Source organism: Myxine glutinosa, chromosome 1 (assembly GCF_964187855.1).
Source record: "Myxine glutinosa chromosome 1, kmMyxGlut1.1, whole genome shotgun sequence".
Taxonomy (NCBI): domain Eukaryota; kingdom Metazoa; phylum Chordata; class Myxini; order Myxiniformes; family Myxinidae; genus Myxine; species Myxine glutinosa.
The window spans coordinates 89,293,518-89,311,719 of record NC_136261.1 but is presented as its reverse complement, the minus strand read 5'-3'; the positions used below and the strand labels follow the sequence as shown (position 1 = coordinate 89,311,719).

Below are 18,202 nucleotides of genomic sequence, written 5' to 3'. Positions count from 1 at the left end.
CCTGGGCGTGGCTATTGCTTGCCTTGCACGATGTTTGCCTGTCATGGTGTTGTACTGGTGATGTGGCTGACTGCGGCCCCATCGGCGGTGCCCCAAACTGGCTTCCTGTTGGTTCTTAACTACTTAACATGCCCCGCCCCCTCGTATTGTTGATATTTCACCAGATTTCGACCAATTTCGATTTCTTCCACCAGATCACCAGACTATGACCGATTTCACCCAATTGGGTGAAATTTCACCAAGAGTAGCAACAAAGGTAGTAGTAGCAGCAGTAGTAGCAGTAGGAGTAGGAGTCGTAGGAGTAGGAGTAGGAGCAGTAGTAGGAGTAGGAGTAAGAGTAGTAGGAGTAGGAGTAGGAGTAGTAGTAGCAGTAGTAGGAGTAGGAGTAGGAGTAGGAGTAGTCGAAGTAGGAGGAGGAGTAGTAGTAGGAGTAGGAGTAGTAGTAGTAGGAGTAGGAGTAGTAGTACGAGTAGGAGTAGTAGTAGTCGTATTATTAGAAGTTATAGTAGTAGTAGTAGTAGTAGTAGTAGTAGTAGTAGTAGTAGTAGTAGTAGTAATAGTATGGTAGTAGTAATAGTGGTAGTAGTAATAGTAGTAGTAGTTATGGTAGTAGTAGTTATGGTAGTAGTAGTAGTATGGCCATGAAACTACAATATATTTAATAAGAGTAAGGCCATCGTGTGCTCGTACCCGAAAAAAACCCAAATTCCTGACCTCTTTGCAAACAAACTAATATATTGTGGCGGGCACAAGGGACAATAATTCCGTGCACCAGTGGGTGGCGCGAGCGTCCAGGCGGGGACCGAAAGCGCATGCCCCGCCTTTCGACCGATCGGCCACGCCCCGGGACAAGGCGTGGCCTCGGGACATATATGCGGGCTCTAAGTTCGAGCCCGCCCAGTGCTGAAGTGCGAGCTCTTAATAAAGACTCTGTTTGTACCAACGCGTTGTGGCCTACCTCTCTGGCAATCGAGTCGTGTGTGCACAGCACCACACTGGTGACACCGATTGGTTCAGCCGTTGCTGACCCCCGAACGCGCCATGGCTACCAACGCCATCGCCGTCAAACTCCCGGAGTTTTGGGAAGCACAAGCCGACGTTTGGTTTGTGCAGGCCGAAGGTCAATTTCAGCTCCGAGGCATCACGGCAGACGAGACCCGGTACTACCACATGGTCGCCGCCTCTCGGGCCCGGCACTGCCGCCCGAGTCGTGTCCATCCTTCGGCGCCCACCGGGCGACAACAAGTACGAGGCACTCAAACATCTCCTCCTTGCTACGTTCGGGCTCACGGAGATCGAACGGGCCGACCGCCTCCTGGACCTTCCCGCCCTCGGCGACACACGACCATCCGTCTGGATGGATTACATGCTGTCGCTGCTTGGAGACCAGAGCCCGGATTTCTTGTTTCGCGCACTTTTCCTCCGCCAGCTACCGATACAGGTGTGCCTCGCGCTGGCCAGTTCCAAAATCACAGAACCCCGCGCCCTGGCCGGAGAGGCCGACAAGTTCTTCGCGGCCTGCGACACACGGTCGGTTTACGGTGCTGCCATAGTGGATCCCGGGGCAGAGGCTACAGCGCCCCCAGCTTCCCTCGTGGCCGTTGCTGCGCCCCGCCCACTACTGCCACCGCCACCACCACCACGGCCACCGCGGCCATCGCCGCCGCAAACCTGGTGCTACTACCACGCCAGGTTCGGCCGCAAGGCTAAAACGTGTCACCCGTCGTGCTCTTTTGACGGGTCGAGAAACGACCGGGCCGGCGCTCATTAGCGGCCCTGAGCGTCGGCCATTCCGGCAGCCTCCTGTTCATCATGGACACCTTGTCCGGGCGCCATTTCCTTTGTGACACAGGAGCGCAGGTAAGCGTCCTCCCCGCCTCCACGTCCGACAAGCAAGCCACGGGCCGGGGCCCCGCTTTGCTTCGCCAACGGTACACCCATCCGCACATTCGGGAAGCGTTGCCTCTCACTGCGGTTCGGAGGGCAGCGCTTTCAATGGTTGTTCGTGACCGCCAGCGTGCCAATGGCCCTGCTGGGCACAGACTTCCTATGTGCGCATGGGCTGTTGGTCGACGTGAAGCGCAGACGTCTCGTGCAGGCCGAAACCTTCAGCTCGCTCGCTTGTTCGCTGAGCGGCTCACTGAGCGGCTCACCAAGCGGCTTGCTGGAAGGTTCCATCCCGGCGAGTTTAGTTTGCACGCTTCCGGCAGCGGATGACTTTACCCGCCTCCTAGCCAGTTTCCCGTCCCTCACGCGGCCCACCTTCTCAGCGGTGGCCGTTAAGCACGGGGTGGAGCACCACATACCCACGGTCGGGCCGCCGGTCTACGCCCGGGCACGCCGTCTCGAACCCACGAAGCTCGCCGTGGCGAAAGCGGAGTTCGCCACGCTGGAGCGGCTGGGGATCGTACGGCGCTCCAACAGCGCTTGGGCTTCTCCTCTGCATATTGTGCCGAAGCCTGGCGGGGGATGGCGGCCGTGAGGGGACTACCGCCGGCTCAATGATGCCACCACCCCCGACCGCTACCCGGGCCTGCATATCCAGGACTTTTCCGCCCGGTTGGCAAACACGACCGTGTTTTCCAAGGTGGACCTCATCCGGGGCTACCACCAGGTCCCTGTACAACCGGGCGATGTCCCAAAGACGGCCGTCATCACCCCTTTCGGCCTCTTCGAGTTCCTGCGAATGCCTTTCGGGTTGAAGAATGCGGCCCAGGCATTCCAACGGCTTATGGACAGCGTCTTGCGTGACTTACCTTTCCTCTTTGTCTACCTGGACGACATCCTAGTCGCGAGCGCGTCCTGGGAGGAGCACCTGCTCCACCTCCGCACACTTTTCGAACGCCTGGGCCAGCATGGCCTAATCATCAACCCCGCAAAGTGCCGTTTCGGCGTCGCCACCATCGACCTCTTGGGGCACCGCATCATCAGGCACGGGGCCGTCCCTTTACCGGCCAAGGTGGAGGCGGTCAGGGATTTCCCGCGACCACGCACGATCAAGGGGCTCCAGGAGTTCCTGGGCATGGTCAATTTTTACCACCGCTTCGTGCCCCACGTCGCCCAGCTCCTCTGCCCCCTGCACGACGCCCTCTGGGGCAAGCCGGGCAAAGGTGACATCGCCTGGTCGGAGCCGATGGCCGCGGCGTTTGCAGGCGCAAAAGCTGGCCCTGGCCAACGCCACCATGCTGGCGAACCCGGCGCCCGATGCGCCGATCGCCCTCACCACCGACGCGTCGGACTACGCGGTGGGCGCGGTGCACGAGCAGTGGGTGCATGGTGCTTGGCAACCGTTGGCGTTTTTTAGCCAGCAGCTTCGCCCGCACGAACGCCGCTACAGCACCTTCGACCGCGAGCTGCTCAGGCTCCACCTGGTGGTCCGACACTTCCGCCATCTGCTGGAGGGCCGCCCGTTCACGGCTTTCGTCGACCACAAGCCCCTTGTGTTCGCGATGGCCAAGGTCGCCGAGCCATGGTCGGCATGGCAGCAGCGTCACCTCTCTGCCGTGTCCGAGTATACGACGGACATCCGTCACGGGGCAGGTAAAGACAACCCGGTGGCGGATTGCCTTTCCCGGTCCATCGCGCACGCGGTCCACCTCGGGATCGACTATGCCCGGATGGCGGAGGACCAGACCGCCGACCCCGGAGTCCAGGCCTTGCGGACCGCCATCACGGGCCTCCGCATCACCGAGGTGCCGTTTGATGCCGCGGGTGCGGCCCTCCTGTGCGACGTCTCCCTCGGCCGGCCTCGCCCCATCGTGCCCGCTGGCTGGTAGCGCCCAGTGTTCGACGCCATCCACGGCCTGTCCCACCCGGGCACGAAGGCCTCCCAGAAGCTCGTCGCGGCGAAGTTTGTCTGGCATGGCCTCAGGAAGGACGTCCGCGACTGGGCCAGGACGTGCCTCGCGTGCCAGCGCGCAAAGGTCCACCGCCACACCCAGGCCCCGTTGGCCCCATTTGCGGTGCCCGAGCGTCGGTTCGACCACGTGCACGTCGACCTGGTGGGACCTCTGTCCCCCTCGCAGGGGTTCACCCACCTCCTCACCATGGTGGACCACACCACACGGTGGCCGGAGGCCATCACATTGGCGGTGACGTCTGCGGCTGATGTGGCGCAAGCCTTCATCACCACTTGGGTTGCCCGGTTCGGTGCCCCCTCGGATATCTCGTCCGACCGTGGCCCCCAGTTCACCTCGGAGCTCTGGGCCACGGTGGCACAAGGGCTCGGCGTGAAACTACACCGCACCACGGCCTACCACCCCCAGGCCAATGGCCTGTGCGAGCGCTTTCATCGCTCGATGAAGGCCGCGCTCCAGGCCAGCCTCCGCTACGGCAGCTGGGCCGACAGGCTCCCCTGGGTCCTGCTGGGCCTCACGACGGCGCCCAAGGACGACCTGCGCGCGTCCCCGGCGGAGCTGGTTTTCGGGCAACCACTGCGGATTCCGGGCGAATTTATCCCCGACTCCACGGCTCCTTGGTCCGCGGTGCAATAGCGCTCCGCCCTTCAGGAGACTGCCCGGAGGTTCGCCCCGGTGCCGACGGCACACCACGGTTGCCTGTCTTCCCACGTCGCCCTGGAGCTTCACACGGTGAAGTACGTCTTCGTCCGGCACGACGCCCACCGGGCACCACTACGGCCCCCGTACGACGGGCCCTTCCGCGTGCTGGAGAACGGGGACAAATATTTAACCATCGACATCGGCGGTGCCCCGGATCGCATCTCTGTGGACCGTCTCAAGCCGGCCCACCTCGATCTGGACACCCCCCCGCAAGCAGCTCTGCCTCCGCGTCGAGGCCGCCCCCAGGCGGTCGGACCCCCGGCACCCCCCAGACCCGCCGTCCCGCTACCCCCCAGCCCTGCACCCATCGCCAGGGGGCATTTCGCCCGGGTCATCCGGCTTCCCCGCAAACTCACCCTTCAGGTGCGTGGGAATTCTGGGGGGGCGCGTGTGGCGGGCACAAGGGACAATAATTCCGCACACCAGTGGGTGGCGCGAGCGTCCAGGCGGGGAACGAAAGCGCATGCCCCGCCTTTCGACCGATCGGCCATGCCCGGGGACAAGGCGTGGCCTCGGGACATATATGCGGGCTCTAAGCTCGAGCCCGCCCAGTGCTGAAGTGCGAGCTCTTAATAAAGACTCTGTTTGTACCAACGCGTTGTGGCCTACCTCTCTGGCAATCGAGTCGTGTGTGCACAGCACCACAATATTTTACGGCATTAAACCACGTGATCAGCACATTAGAGCACTGCTTGACGAAATCGGACTTCAGTTGAGATATGACCATGACAGCATACCAATGGCTTGCTCTAACCAAAAACACCATGACATATTTTACGAGTGCATAATTGCAGATGAGACGGTAGGAGTAACGTGACATATTTTTAGGACTGCTATACACAAAAACGGCTGTTATACTTTGGGACCAGCAGAGTCATTTTGCTGGTGCTGTACTACAAAACCAGTTTCATCCTTATTCAATTACCCCATGACTATAATTAAAACAAGTACAACAAGTTTTAATTGAAACAAAAGCCACGTCGATGTTACACAATGCCTAGATGCAGCTGTGCCTATAAGTATAACGTCGATGTTATAGGCACAGGACATTCCTATTGATTCGATTACTTGATGTTGTTTTTGTGCAAAGTGAAAATATATCTCGGCAATTTCCCGTGTGTGGCGACACGTGAACGAAGCTATGCTCCTCTCTCCACATTATTGTGACGACGTATAAATTAAATATTTCATCGTGACGATTGTCATCAAATGGACGAATTTTTAATATATCTCGGCATTTTCCCGTCTGTTATTTCAGGCGGTGTATGACTGACCATGCCGCGATTTTAAAAATATATATCTCGGCAATTTCCCGTATGTGGCGACACGTGACGAAGCTATGCTCCTCTCTCCACATTATTGTGACGACGTATAAATGAAATATTTCATCGTGACGATTGTCATCAAATGGACGAATTTTTAATATATCTCGGCATTTTCCCGTCTGATATTTCGGGCGGTGTATGACTGACCATGCCGCGATTTAAACAAAAAATATATATCTCGGCATTTTCCCATCTCTTATTTCGGGCGGTGTATGACTGACCATGCCGCGATAAAAAAAAAAAATCTCAATGGACTTGAAGTTACAGGCCTTTGAGAATTCATTTCATTCTATAAAGGGCAACTTTCATCGGATTTTCTTCCCGTTTTTTTTCAACCGAGTCTAAAACTATGTTAGCGACTGTGAAAAATGAAATGATATATCGAATTTGATTTGAAATAAAACTGTGTGAGCGAGGATGACACCACGGGCCTACAAAACAGGCCTCAAAGCTATGCGAGTTAATAAAATGGTGGATATTTGTTTATATGAAGCCTCTCCCACAATGGGTGGAGCTATGGTTCCCAGAATGGGTGGAGCTTTGAGGTTTTGTCTTCTCTGCAAGAACATGAACAAGAAGAACAACAACAACAACAGCAGAGGACACTCTATGAGCAGCGTCTGCGACGCGGCTAAAAACACACAGGTCATAGCTGAGAAAACAATCATTAAACTAGAACAGCCCTCAGTGTTGTGCATACCTCCACCTGGTTGGCCATTTCACTCAATGGTGAAGAATCACTTCAAAAATTATACTCGCTGGATCCGGATCTTCACCAAAATCGAATTGAATCGTCCTTGTCAGACACCCAATCGGTCCACCAAGTTTCGTCCAAATCTGTCCACAACTTTTTGAGATATCATGTTATATATCGTGTTTGGCCCGATCTCCCAATGGTGAAGAATCACTTTAGAAATTCTAGTAGCCGGATCCGAATCCGGATCTTCACCAAAATCGAATCATTTGGTCCTTCTCACATACGCTACATCTCTACCAAATTTCGTCCGAATCCGTCCACAACTTTTTGAGATATTTTGCTCACAAACAAACAGACACCGGACAGACAGGGCTGAAAACATAACCTCCATCCACCTTTGGTGGCAGAGGTAATCGGTCATGCTACCTTCCTAAGACAGCTCAATTTAGCCACGTGCCCTTATGGGACAATAAGAAATTGGAAATGCTCTTTTATGAAAATTGTATTATTGGATTATTTCATGATGCAAAACGAATAGATTCTGACACATTCAAGATATATATCAAGTAGTATTGATTATGGCAGAGTTTAATCGATTCGGAAATAAAGTAGGATAAATAAACGTTGCTTATGATAGCATCTAAATTGTTTGTGTAGCCATTTTCTCAGCAATGAACAAAACTTTTTCTCCCTGCTCGGCTCACGTTTTCTCATTATTCATCGGTGGAATCCATCGTAATTATAGAGCAAAAACAATTTAAGTCGATTTTACTGTTCATATTTAAAGGTGATGTATCATCTAAAGTGGAAACTCGCTAAGTAAGCTTAGGTGTCGTTAAAATATTATTACAACGATGTTAGGAATCACAACACAAATTCACAGCAGTGGTTGCAAGGGAACAATACTTACTATGGAAGATTACAGCAGTATGAAACAGAATATGTGTTTAGTTTTAGATGAAAGTAGAGATCATGCAGTCTGCCAAATGTGAGGCTCTGCATCACTCACTTTTTCATGGAGGGCACTGCTCCAGTCTAGAATTAAGGTAGTAGCTTTCTACTTTTATGAAAGTAATGTAACATATAAAATGGTTTTTGAACTGCTTCAAACCAGCTTTTAGTTTAACAACAAGAATGACCGCACTGCGCTCACAACCTGCGACAAAATCCGGTAACGGGCGATTGAGAAACATGCATTTAAAACACTTTTAAAAGATGGGCAGCACGATTGGAAAACACATTTAATGCGCTATTAAAAAATAACTGGACAACTCTCATCCATGTCACCCTCCCCACGGTTATAACAGAACGAGCTGATTCGTCATATGGTCACAGATTGCTTAACCCCAATATGGGGCCGTTCAAAAGTTACGTAATGCCATTTGTTTTAGTAATTTGCATAACATAAAACTTGATGAGAAAATGTAACGCAACACTTGATTACGGTGCGTTCTGATATACCCTGTGCATTCTGATGGGCTTGATTAAACCTTACTATTTATTATTCGACATGCAATTAGATTTTTTGGGGTCCCTCATCAAGAATAACACTCAACCCAAACAATGCCAATGGAAATCTGACACAACAAACCCGGGCAGTGTATAATCAGCAGAGGACAACAGGCATATGTGTTCGGCTCACCAGAAAACCAAGATGGTAGCCATATAATTTTGTCTCGGTGCTATGGTGGGTGGAGACAAGCGACAGATGCGGGTGTGGTCCGGCAGCTATCCGACCAATGGGTGCACATTTGACCGAAATCAAATTTGATTTGACCAAAAATTGACCCTGAACAAGAATCCCAACAATAATAGCAAAGCAAAGCTCGTGTAGACCTGTGACATGTCACAAGTCAAAACTTTTTTTTCTCAGGTTGACAGGTGAATGAAATCTCCCCTTTATTAGGTGACCACCTGGCAGGATACCAATGTTTTCTGCAGCAGGTTGACAGCGAATGGAATTTTCTCATTGTTAAGGACATGGCTGGTCAGTGGTCATGCATTTCATTGGTGAGCCATATTTGGCATATTTCTATTACTCGTAGATTGAAAAAAGTACAAGAACAAAATAATAGCCAGATCCAACTGTTGATATGGATGTTTGGTCCGACCTGGACCATGGCTGGCCACTGCTCATCACAGCTAACAAGTCTTCAACTTTAGAAAATCGCATACTGATATATGACTGCTTCCTGGTTGAACATTGACTTGTAATCCCCACGTATTCTAAAAGGGCCATTGGCTTTCAGAATGGGGAATCCTGGAGATGCTCATTCAGAAAACAAGACCGAAAGTCTAACAGCGGCGTAGCCGGGCTTGTTTGATACTTTAGTTGAAGAGCGGTATGACCTGGAGTATGACCTGGGTGGAGATACCAGTAAGCAAATAATGTAAGTATTAAATTATTGTGAAGTACTCTAAGTCTCCAAGCTGTCTGTCACCATGGAAGTGAAGAGATTGCATTGAGACACTGGTTTATTCTATATGTTGGTCAGTTGGTCAACACGATTAAAGTGACGTGACGTCAACACGATTAAACACCATCCCAACACACACAACTGTGTGTGTTATGGAATGAGGTGTTTTTACGGCAGCCAGAGTGTAAATCCTGCCATCAACCTCCTTCAGAGAGAGGACCCAGTGAGTTGGTACTCGTTTTGCCGACTTCGGTAGGATGACAGGCTGAGTTAACCCCACCTAGTGTTAATTCAACTGCTGACCGTGATTCGAACTCAGGACCTTAGGATCCCAAGCCCTCCACCCTAACCATTGAGCCAACACCAGGCTTAAGGTGGTTGGAGGCAGTCGTAGAAAATGCTTCAATGTTTGAAAAGCCCTTAATCAAAGTTTTAATTACAGGCAGTCCCTGGGTTACGAACGAGTTCCGTTTTTAAGTCTGTCTGTAAGTCGAATTTGTATGTAAGTCGGAACAGTTGCGTACGGTTCAGATCTAGCGTCAATTAGTCAAATGTTTGTCTTAGTATATAGTGTGGCGGACACGAAAGCACTGACGTGGTGACATCACCCCGCACACCAAGTGGGGGTGGGCCACGCCCTGGAGAGAGGCGTGGCCTCACGATATACACGGGGCACGCAGCCCTGAGCAGCTCAGTATTACAGTGAGCTCTTGAATAAAGACTCTTACAAGTTACCGCGTTGTCCCCTTCCTCCTTGCTCACAAACAGCGCGCGCAATACCGCGCTTCACTGGTGACCCTCGACGTTGGATCTGCCGTAGCGATCCTTCCAAACACGACGCCATTGCCATGGCCAACAACGCGATGTCGGTTAAACTTCCCGAATTTTGGGAGGCCCAGGCCGAAGTTTGGTTCGTCCAAGCCGAAGCCCAGTTTCAGCTTCGGCGCCTCACCGACGATGACACGCGCTACTGCCACGTCGTCGCCTCCCTCGGGCCCGGCACGGCCGCTCGAGTTGTGTCCGTCCTTCGCCACCCACCGGACGGCCACAAGTACGAGGCACTCAAGCAGCTGCTCCTCGCCACGTTCGGCTTCACGGAGGACGCACGGGCCGACCGCCTCCTGGATCTCCCCGAACTCGGCGACACGCGCCCGTCGGTCTGAATGGACCATATGCTGTCACTGTTGGGCGACGAAGCCCCTGGTTCTCTATTCCGGGCGCTTTTCCGTCGCCAACTTCCAGCACAGGTACGCCTCGCGTTGGCCGGGACCGTGCTAACGGAACCCCGAGCATTGGCCGCCGTGGCGGACAGGTACTTCGCGGCTTCGGACACGCGGGCGAGAGTCGGTGCGGCCCACCTCGTGGATCCCGAGGCCGATACTGATCCACAGCATCAGCTTCCACAGCATACACAGCATGCTGATACGCACCTCGTGGCCGCCGCCACGCCCCGCCCACCGCCGCGGCGAAAACCGCCACCGCGGGGAAAACCGCCGGCTCCACCGGCCTGGTGGAGCCAGCCGCGCTCCTCCAGCTCCACCACCTGGTGCCGGTTCCACGCCAGGTTCGGCCACGAGGCTCGACAGTGTCATCCGCCATGCTCTTCGACAGGTCGGGAAACGCCCGGGCCGGCGCTCGATAGTGGCAATGAGCGCCGGCCGTTCGAACAGCCTGCTGTTCATCACGGACACCTTATCCGGGCGCCGTTACCTGTGCGACACAGGAGCACAGGTGAGTGTCGTTCCTGCCGGTACGTCGGACAAGCACGCCGCGGGCGGGGGCCCCGCGCTGCTTGCCGCGAAAGGGACGCCCATCCGTACGTATGGAAAACGCTGCCTCTCTCTGCGGTTCGGAGGGCAGGTTTTCCGATGGTCGTTCGTCACCGCCGACGTGCCCATGGCATTGCTTGGCGCGGACTTCCTGTGCGCAAATGGGCTCCTGGTCGACGTAAAGCACAGACGTCTTGTCCAGGCCGAGACGTTCAGCTCGCTCGCTTGTGCGCTGCCCAGCTTGTCGAGCAGCCCACTGAGCGGCTCACCGAGCGGCTTGCTGAACGGTTCGGTTCCGGCCACGTTGATCTGTACGCTTCCGGCAGTGGACGAATTCACCCGCCTCCTCGCCGGCTTCCCGGCCTTCACGCGGCCCACCTTCTCGGCGGGGGCCGTCAAGCATGGGGTGGCCCATCACATCCCCACCGTCGGGCCACCGGTCTACGCCCGGGCACGCCGCCTCGAGCCGACGAAGCTGGCGGTAGCAAAAGCGGAGTTCGCTACCCTGGAGCGACTCGGCATCGTTCGGCGCTCGGAGAGTGCTTGGGCGTCGCCGCTGCACATCGTGCCGAAGCCCGGCGGGGGATGGCGAACGTGCGGGGACTATCGCCGTCTCAATGATGCCACCACCCCCGACCGCTACCCCGTCCCCCACATTCAGGACTTTTCCGCCCGTTTGGCGGGCATGTCCTTCTTCTCGAAGGTGGACCTCATACGCGGTTACCATCAGGTCCCCGTCAGGCCGGAGGATGTCCCGAAGACGGTGGTCATCACGCCGTTCGGACTCTTCGAATTCCTGCGGATGCCCTTTGGTCTGAAGAATGCGGCTCAGGCGTTCCAGCAGCTGATGGACAGCGTCCTGCGCGACTTGGATTTTGTATACGTCTACCTGGACGATATCCTCGTCGCCAGCGCATCCCGCGAAGAGCACCTACACCACCTCCGCACGCTCTTCGAACGCCTGGGCCAGCATGGCCTGATTGTGAACCCCGCAAAGTGCCGGTTCGGCGTCGCCGAACTCGATTTTCTGGGGCACCGCGTCACCAGGCACGGAGCCGTCCCCCTGCCGGCCAAGGTGGAGGCGGTGAAGGGGTTTCCGCGCCCCCGCACGATCAGGGCGCTGCAGGAGTTCCTGGGCATGTTGAACTTTTACCATCGGTTCCTGCCCCGTATCGCCCAGGTCCTGCGCCCCCTGCACGAAGCTCTCCGAGGTAAGCCGGGCAAAGGCGACGTCACCTGGACCGAGCAGATGGACGCGGCATTCGCGGGCGCGAAGCTCGCCTTTGCTAACACCACCATGCTCGCGCACCCGGCGCCCGATGCGCCAATCGCCCTCACCACCGACGCCTCGGACTACGCGGTGGGCGCGGTGCACGAGCAATGGGTGCGTGGAGCTTGGCAACCGCTGGCGTTCTTTAGCCGGCAGCTTCGCCTGCCCGAACGCCGTTACAGTACCTTCGACTGCGAGTTGCTCGGCCTTCACTTGGCGGTCAGGCACTTCCGCCATCTGCTCGAGGGCCGTGCGTTCACGGCCTTTGTCGACCACAAGCCACTGGTCTTCGCGATGGGCAAGGTCACCGAGCCGTGGTTGGCCCGGCAGCAGCGTCACCTCTCGGCCGTGTCCGAGTACACGACGGACATCCGGCACGTCGCGGGGAAGGACAACCCGGTGGCGGATTGCCTTTCCCGGGCCGTCGCCCCCGCAGTCCACCTCGGCATCGACTATGCCCGGATGGCAGTGGACCAGGCCGCTGCCCCCGACGTCCAGGCCTTGCAGACCGCCATCACGGGCCTCCGCGTCACCGAGGTGCCGTTCGACGGCGCGGGCGCGGTCCTCTTGTGCGACGTCTCCCTTGGGCGGCCTCGCCCCATCATGCCCGCGGGCTGGCAGCGCCAGGTGTTTGACGCCATCCACGGCCTGTCCCACCCGGGCGCGAGGGCCTCCCAAAGGTTGATCGCCGACAAATTCGTCTGGCATGGCCTCCGGAAGGCCGTCCGCGGCTGGGCCAGGACGTGCCTCGTGTGCCAGCGCGCCAAGGTGCACCGGCACACCCAGGCCCCGTTGGCCCCGTTTACGGTGCCGGAACGCCGGTTTGACCACATCCACGTGGACCTGGTGGGACCTCTGCCCCCCTCGCGGGGTTTCACCCACGTCCTCACCATGGTGGACCGCACCACCCGGTGGCCGGAGGCCGTGCCCTTGGCGTCGACGACGGCGGCGGACGTCGCGCAGGCTTTCATCGCCACCTGGGTCGCCCGGTTCGGTGCCCCCTCAGACATCTCGTCCGACCGCGGCCCCCCCAGAATAGTATATATTTTACCTAAAACATCTATAGGTATAAAAAACATGAAAGAGACATTTCTTAAACTGTTTAGATAGAAAAGAAAAGATAATGATTGAAGGTTAACACTTACTCTCGTTCCAATTGATGTCTTGCAAATCTTGAAACGATCATACCTTGATATATCTCTCTGAGATGATGGGCCTGGTGTTGGAGAGGATGGACCTGGTGCTGGAGAGGATGGACCTGGTGCTGGTCAATTTTCTTAAAGTAAACATCAATTTGGCTTGAACAGAGCTTTTTGTACACCGCTTCTTTCCTATGCCATCTCCAGGCATTGCAAATCGTCATTGCCGGGCACCGAAGGGGGATCGGCAGTGACGCACGCTGAAAGGGAGTACTCAGTTTTCACTCTGGTTGTTTGTTTGTTTTCTTGTTTGTTTTCTTTCTTGTTTGTTGTACACCGCACCTTTCCTATGCCATCTCCAGGCATTGCAAATCGTCATTGCTGGGCACCGAAGGGGGCTCGGCAGTGACGCACGCTGAAAGGGAGTACTCAGTTTTCACTCTGGTTGTTTTCTTGTTTGTTTTCTTGTTTGTTTGTGCGGACGATATCTCAGCCATCCTTTGAGCTAGGAAACTGAAATTTCGGCACAGTAGTGAGCAAGTCCTTTGTCAAAAACGGTATTTTTTGTTTTTTGATTAATCAATTAATTGAGGAGTTATTTAATTATTAGCGATTAATTAAGTACTTATTTAAATAATTAAATTTCCTTTCTCTTCTGACCATTAACTCAGGCACCTTTTGAGTTAGGAAGCTGTTATTTGGACATGCCAATGACCAGGTGATTTGGCTGCTATTTTTGATTTATTAATTAATCAATTAATCGATTAATTATTTAATTATTCGATTAATGCCTTTCCCCAGTGGACATGGAGCAAATTAACAGCCTGGAGGAGTCAAAATACCCAAGGCAGATCTATGTGACAATGGAAGTAGAAGGACAGCAGTGCAACATTATTATTCCAAGGAAGTATGTCAGGAAGCTGTGGAAGGCTAACCAAGTTTTATCCATGTGCAATGGTACAACGGTAGTCCCACTGGGGAAATCCCTCTTTCCCTCGCGGTCCCCATGTACTGTCTTTGTCTTTCCCTCGCGGTCCCTATGTGCTGTCTTTGTCTTTCCCTCGCGGTCCCCATGTGCTGTTTTTGTCTTTCCCTCGCGGTCCCCATGTACTGTCTTTCCCTCGCGGTCCCAATGTACTGTCTTTGTCTTTCCCTCGCGGTCCCCATGTGCTGTTTTTGTCTTTCCCTCGCGGTCCCCATGTACTGTCTTTGTCTTTCCCTCGCGGTCCCTATGTGCTGTCTTTGTCTTTCCCTCGCGGTCCCTATGTGCTGTCTTTGTCTTTCCCTCGCGGTCCCCATGTGCTGTCTTTGTCTTTCCCTCGCGGTCCCTATGTGCTGTCTTTGTCTTTCCCTCGCGGTCCCCATGTGCTGTCTTTGTCTTTCCCTCGTGGTCCCCATGTACTGTCTTTGTCTTTCCCTCGCAGTCCCCATGTGCTGTTTTTGTCTTTCCCTCGCGGTCCCCATGTACTGTCTTTCCCTCGCGGTCCCCATGTGCTGTTTTTGTCTTTCCCTCGTGGTCCCCATGTACTGTCTTTGTCTTTCCCTCGCGGTCCCCATGTACTGTCTTTGTCTTTCCCTCGCGGTCCCCATGTACTGTCTTTGTCTTTCCCTCGCGGTCCCCATGTGCTGTTTTTGTCTTTCCCTCGCGGTCCCCATGTACTGTCTTTCCCTCGCGGTCCCCATGTGCTGTTTTTGTCTTTCCCTCGCGGTCCCCATGTACTGTCTTTGTCTTTCCCTCGCGGTCTCTATGTGCTGTCTTTGTCTTTCCCTCGCGGTCCCCATGTGCTGTTTTTGTCTTTCCCTCGCGGTCCCCATGTACTGTCTTTGTCTTTCCCTCGCGGTCCCCATGTGCTGTTTTTGTCTTTCCCTCGCGGTCCCCATGTACTGTCTTTCCCTCGCGGTCCCCATGTGCTGTTTTTGTCTTTCCCTCGCGGTCCCCATGTACTGTCTTTGTCTTTCCCTCGCGGTCCCTATGTGCTGTCTTTGTCTTTCCCTCGCGGTCCCCATGTGCTGTTTTTGTCTTTCCCTCGCGGTCCCCATGTACTGTCTTTCCCTCGCGGTCCCCATGTACTGTCATTGTCTTTCCCTCGCGGTCCCCATGTACTGTCTTTGTCTTTCCCTCGCGGTCCCCATGTGCTGTTTTTGTCTTTCCCTCGCGGTCCCCATGTACTGTCTTTCCCTCGCGGTCCCCATGTACTGTCTTTGTCTTTCCCTCGCGGTCCCCATGTACTGTCTTTGTCTTTCCCTCGCGGTCCCTATGTGCTGTCTTTGTCTTTCCCTCGCGGTCCCCATGTGCTGTTTTTGTCTTTCCCTCGCGGTCCCCATGTACTGTCTTTCCCTCGCGGTCCCCATGTACTGTCATTGTCTTTCCCTCGCGGTTGTCAGCTCTCTCACGAGCCTCGATTCAGTATAGAAAAAAAAAAAAAAAAAAAAAAAATGCCCAAAATTTTCTTTTTTTTTAAGTTACAGATTCTGATGAAATAGTGGTAGTTCATGTGTTCTCTGACCAAATTGATTAATAATTTAAATTTTTTATGATTATTATTTATTTATTTTCATTATTAATCATTTATTTATTTTCTTTCTCATTTGGCCAATATCTCAGGCACCTTTTGAGCTGGGAAGCTAATATTTGGACATGAGTGACCAAGTGATGTGGCTATTGTGGTAGAATAAATCTTTATACTATGTAACTAGTTATGAGATTGGTGAGTGAACCAATAGGTGGTCGTAAGAATGTTAGGAATGTATCTCGCTCTGTTAAAGCTGGGAGTCCGTTGTCCACCTCCTGTACAGCCCCGGGCTAGAGCACCCTCCTATTGTGAGGTAAATGGAACTCACAGCAGGAGGGGAGCGAGTTGGTGCCAGCAGGGCGATTGTGGATGACCAAGGAGCTTCAGCGCACGGAGGATTAACTTTTAGCGCACAGGGGATTAACTCCAATTTATCCATATAAACCAGAGCAAACTTTGAGTCAGCAGACTTGTCATCAGAAGCTCTGCCCGATGGAATGAACGAGTACGGCGCTGCGGAGGAACATCGGCTGAGAAAGAGGGACTATGCGGATAGAGTTATCTGATAGAGTTATCTGGTCCATTGAGTTAACGGTAGTTATTACTATTTGAAACTAGTTAATAAAGTCTGGATCTTTTGTAAACCTGTTTTCCGGTCATTGGTCTTGAGTCCCAAACCACTTCCACGACAATTTGGCGAGCCAGATAGGGGTCAAATTGGACACAGCATCTGAAAAGGTAAGAGTTATTCCTTGTTATCCTTGTCCAAAATATGATCTACGAACCTGCGTTTAGTTTTTGTACATACATGGTGGAGGAGGTGGTGTGGGGCTTCCCTGCGCACCGATGCCGCGATATAGGTGGCGTAACGAAGTCACGGATGAAACATCGACAAACGATTGTAGCTATTATTCGTGTTTTTCTAAATGATTTCTGTAAATACGTATTTTTTGCGCTGTCTAAATAAAATGCGCCAGGTCGACGCTGGTCATTAAGGGCCTTACTGTGACCTGGGAGCAAACGGGGCATGAGTGCACCATGCGACCATTTGCTTCCAGGTCTTGTAAGGCCGGTACATTTGTTTAGCACTTGAAAACGTACCCCTGAGCTGTCTGCTCAAGGTGTGCGATTAAGACGGCGGGCAAAGAACGAAATTGTGTAGGACCAAAGCCGTGGGTACAAGGTTTCCCGCCATTTTCTAAAACACCTAAAACTCATTCGATTAACATATAAATTAATGAGACAACGCCATCTCATGCCGGTCCAGAAATATTGTGAAAGATGGCGATTGGATGAAAATTGCATACCGACACTCCCTCACTGTCCCTCATTGTCCCTCATTTCCATTCCGGCTACCTGTCTCTTGCTCCCGCTCCTTCTCCCTCCCTCTAGTTCCCATTGGCGGACGCTTTGCGAGAAGCAAAGCGTTTGTTTGAACCCTCAACCTCAACCTAAGTTGAAGTTGTTGCTGCAGTGTTGTTGTTTTTTTTGTGTATTTTCTCTGCGCCCCGTGCTCGCAGATTTGGTTGGGACATATATTTTATTGAAAGGTGAAAGATTTATCTGCGATTAAGCTTCAAAATATAAAAATTGATCTGTTTGGTGTTAGTTTAAGGGCTGTTCCAAATTTATCCTGGTTAAACACCAAAATCTGTCTATCAAATTTTGTCCAGGTCCATCACTAAGCTTTTGAGACATGCTTCACGCTTAATGAAAGACAATAATTAAGTGCTTTTGTGGAAAGGCAGTGGCAAACCACCCAATGTCACCACTTTCATGAGCTCAGAGAAATAAAAAATTCCAAATTCCACTCTGCTGGCTCAATTGAAATCGGCAGCAGAGTGAGAATCAACAGACAATGGAACAGTTAGCGACGAGTGTTTGTGAGTGGCAACCACCCTCTGGTCGAGGCTCATAAAAAAAAAAAATATAAAAAATTGATACTTATTTGATTCGGCACGCTTACAATAGAAATTAATGGCGAGGGTTGTGGTTGGGTCGATGGGTTGTTGTTGGGTTGTTGTGGTTGGGTCGATGGGTTGTTGTGGTTGGGTCGATTTTGCGAAATAAACGTTCTTTGAACAAATTAAATGGTGAACCGAATGAAAATGAAGGATTTTTTGAAATTGTTGTTGACTTTGGCCTATGTTGAATAAAATAGTTGTTGATTGAATTAGTTGACTGATATATAAATCCCATTCAAAAGTCAAGTGAATTGGATGAAAATTGAGGATTTTTTGAAATTGTTGTTGACTTTGGCCTATGTTGAATAAAATAGTTGTTGATTGAACTAGTTGACTGATATATAAATCCCATTCAAAAGTCAAGTGAATCGGATGAAAATTGAGGATTTTTTGAAATTGTTGTTGACTTTGGCCTATGTTTAATAAAATAGTTGTTGATTGAACTAGTTGACTGATATATAAATCCCATTCAAAAGTCAAGTGAATCGGATGAAAATTGAGGATTTTTTGAAATTGTTGTTGACTTTGGCCTATGTTGAATAAAATAGT

At 52.6% G+C, this 18,202-nt stretch overlaps 2 protein-coding genes across 2 annotated transcripts in view; both read right to left on the bottom strand.

Annotated features, from left to right (window-relative positions):
* The window catches only part of RPL38 (ribosomal protein L38), a 275,214-nt gene extending 266,114 nt beyond the window's left edge, over window positions 1-9,100 (bottom strand). Inside the window, exon 1 of the mRNA XM_068114745.1 lies at window positions 9,096-9,100. The gene's annotated coding sequence lies outside the window, so the exon portion shown is untranslated. The remainder of the gene's footprint in view (window positions 1-9,095) is intronic.
* LOC137425102 (protein sidekick-2-like) overlaps window positions 1-18,202 on the bottom strand; it is a 547,704-nt gene that overhangs the window by 230,490 nt on the left and 299,012 nt on the right. The gene's annotated exons all lie outside the window — the stretch shown is intronic.